The sequence below is a fragment of the Saccopteryx leptura genome, chromosome 6 (genome assembly GCF_036850995.1).
Source record: "Saccopteryx leptura isolate mSacLep1 chromosome 6, mSacLep1_pri_phased_curated, whole genome shotgun sequence".
Lineage (NCBI taxonomy): Eukaryota > Metazoa > Chordata > Mammalia > Chiroptera > Emballonuridae > Saccopteryx > Saccopteryx leptura.
Window position 1 is genome coordinate 148,586,772 of NC_089508.1, and position 3,481 is coordinate 148,590,252.

The 3,481-nt window shown below is 43.5% G+C and overlaps 1 pseudogene; it reads right to left on the bottom strand.

The window, feature by feature from the left end:
- Positions 1-1,183: 1,183 nt before the first annotated feature.
- LOC136376003 (heterogeneous nuclear ribonucleoprotein A1-like) lies at positions 1,184-2,164 on the bottom strand (annotated as a pseudogene).
- Between the last annotated feature and the right edge of the window lie 1,317 nt (positions 2,165-3,481).

Sequence of the window (3,481 nt, forward strand, 5' to 3'; positions counted from 1 at the left end):
TTTTCTGAAGCTGGAAACGGGGAGAGACAGTCAGATAGACTCCCGCATGCGCCCGACTGGGATCCACCCGGCACGCCCACCAGGGGCGACGCTCTGCCCACCAGGGGGCGATGCTCTGCCCCTTCGGGGCGTCGCTCTGCCGCGACCAGAGCCACTCCAGTGCCTGGGGCAGAGGCCAAGGAGCCATCCCCAGCGCCCGGGCCATTTTTGCTCCAATGGAGCCTTGGCTGCGGGAGGGGAAGAGAGAGACAGAGAGGAAGGAGGGGGTGGGGGTGGAGAAGCAAATGGGCGCTTCTCCTATGTGCCCTGGCCCCCCACACGCCAGGCCGATGCTCTATACCGCTGAGCCAACCGGTCAGGGCCGATATGGAAACAATCTAAATGTCCATCTAGGGAGGAATGGATAAAGAAAATGTGGTAACACACACACACACACACACACACACACACACACACACACTCAGGGATACCATTCAGAGAAGAATTAAATATTGCCAACTGCAACATCATGCTTGGACCTTGAAGGCATTATATTGAATGACATAAGTCTGACAGAGAAAGACAAATACTGTATGGTCTCACTTATATATAAAACCTAAAACAAAGACCAAGCTTATAGACACAGAGAACAGATTGGTGGTTGCCAGAAATGTGTGTGTGTGTGTGTGTGTGTGTGTGAGAGAGAGAGAGAGAGAGAGAGAGAGAGAGAGAGAGTAAGTGTGGGGCAGAGAGACAGGTGAAGGGGATCAAAAGGTATAAACTTTCAGTTATAAAAGAATTAAGTCATGGGAATATAAGGTATAGCATAGCAACTATAGCCAACAATACTGTATTGTATATATGAAAATTGCTAAGAGAGTAGATCTTAAAAGTCTTCATTCATTAGAGAAAAAAATTATAACTATGTATGGTGATGAATGTTTTTTAAAACGTATTTATTCAGTGTCATGATCAGACTACTATATTTAGCAATTAACACATGGGTGCAAAAAAAAAAAAAATCTTGTATTATAACCCTCTGTTGGAATGCTTTACCTTTGCTATAGAACAGAAACTAAAATAACCTGTTATACATTAGTCACAAATACAGTCCTCAAGTGTTTTGCCCATTCCCATCTTCTAGGCCCTATCCCCACTGTGCTTTGCTGAGTTCACAGATTTGTTGTAACCTGTGGCTTCTCTGTCACTTCTCTAGCTCTCCTCTCCTGCTAAGCTTTGTTTCCTGGCAGGAATCACAACTTCTGCCAACATCGTAGCTCCTGCTGCTGCTGGAATCACCATAACCACGTCACCTTGGTTTTGTGGTTTGTCAAAGTATTGGCCTCCACCACCACAGGTACCCGAGCTCCTGCCTCCAAAGTTTCCTTCTTTCATGGGTTCAAACTCTTGTAATTGTCCAAATCGTTGTAGCTTCCACCACCTCCAAAATTGCTTCTATCATTACCAAATTCATTGTAGCCACTCCCACTGCACTGTATCCACCACTACTGTGGCTGCCACCCAAGCCACCTCGACCACTGAAATTTCCTTTGTAACCAAACTTATCATTCCAGGTAAAACCACCTCTATGACCACCTGTGAAGTTTCCAAAACTATTTTGACTTCTTTGGCTGGATGAAGTATTAGCCATCTCTTGCTTAGATAGGGCTTTCCTTACTTCATAGTTCTGGCCATTCACAGTATGACATTTCTGAATGACAGTCCTGTCTACAGAGTTATGATCATCAAAGATTACAAAAGAAAAGTCTCTCTTTTTTTGCCATTGCTTTGGTCAGTCATGACTGCAATCACTTCAGTTTTCCTATATTGCTCAAAATAAGCTCTTAGCAATCTTCCTCAGTATGTTCTTTAACACCACTGACAAAAGTGTTTGTCATAGTTAAGGGAGTACCAGGTCTGTGAGAGTATTCTCTTGAGACATTGTTCTTGGTTCCACAACTCTTCCATCCACCCCGTGCGGCCTTGCACTCATGGCTGTGTCCAGCTCCACCACAGTGGCACACATGACAAACCCAAAGCTTTTGGATCTCTGATCGCAGTCTGTGAGCATTCCCTATTGTTCAGAATGGCTCCTCAGATGCTCATTGGTTGTTTCAAAGCTCAGACCTCTGACAGAGAGGTTCCGCAGCTGTTTGGGCTCTTTGGGAGGCTCTGACTTGGACATGGACAGCTGTGGGAGGGGAAAGTTGAATAATGCTTACTCAGCAGCATCCACTGGCCTGATAAATATTAACTGGACTTATTGTGGTGATCATTGCTCCACAAGTATCAAATTGTTATGTTTCCCACCTGAATTAATATATGCAATATGTCAACTGTTCCTCAAAAAATACTAGTTGGGATAAAAAGGTAAAGACAAAATTACATGTTAGCCAAATTGTTTTAAAGCTTCTTGAGTAGTTAAATTAGGGAAATGGGAAAAGTCTTGTCTATATCATAGAATAAACTATATGCATAAAACACTGTAGCTACTTGGTCAGGAATAAGATGATCCTACTCCTGTAGGAGAAGTGATCAAAACTCCACTATTAGAGTATGGGAAACCTGGATTGACTTCTCTGGTACCTCAACTATAGTAGAATGAGACAAAGGGCTCCACTTCACAGGGAAAAGAATACAACATTGGGCTAAAGAACAGGGAATAATGTGGAACTTCCACTTACTCTACAATCCAACTGCCTTTGAATCAATTGAAAGCCATAATGGCTTGCTCAAGCAAAATCTTAGAGTGCTTACTAACAATCTAGATGTGAAAGCCTGGACTAATGCAACCTGGAAGGTGTAAGATCTGGAACCAATGCATACAGACAGAATGAAAAAACTATTGAATCAATATTTCTCTCTCTCTTACACACACACACACACTGGGGAAATTATAGCACCTTCAACTAATAAACCTATTGGGCGACTGAAGGAAAAGGCATACTACACCAAATTCTAAAAAATAAGGGAAATTATTTCTTTGCCATTGTCTTTTCTTGGCCTGTCATTTTCTGACCCCAATATTTTCCTTTCCTGTTGGCCTCAGTCTTCATCCTTTAGGGTGACAGCTTAAAACTTGCTGCTTTTAGGTAACACCTTTGCTGAGCGCCTGCAGCTGGCTATGAACCTATTGTAGCTCAGCTCCAAATCCATTCTCCTTTATTATTTTATAAAATGCTTGGGCTGGGACTCTGCAAATGAGACTTTCCAGACTTTTTTGCCAGCTGGCTCATATCAGATTCTGTCACTAGGAAGCAGTAGAGGGAGAGGGAAGAGCAGGAGTGAAGAGGGGCCTACTACATCGGCGGTCTGCTGTTCCTGTCTGGGCTGCCAGCACAGGGTCACTCATCTCAGCAGCAATGACTAGTGCTAGACACCAACAACTGTCAACATTTATATTATATATATTAATAAATATATCAACCTCAGAAATACTAGCAGCAGCCAGATCTGCCTGCTCCTCAAAAGTCTGAGACCCAATCTGTGGGGGACCCTCATC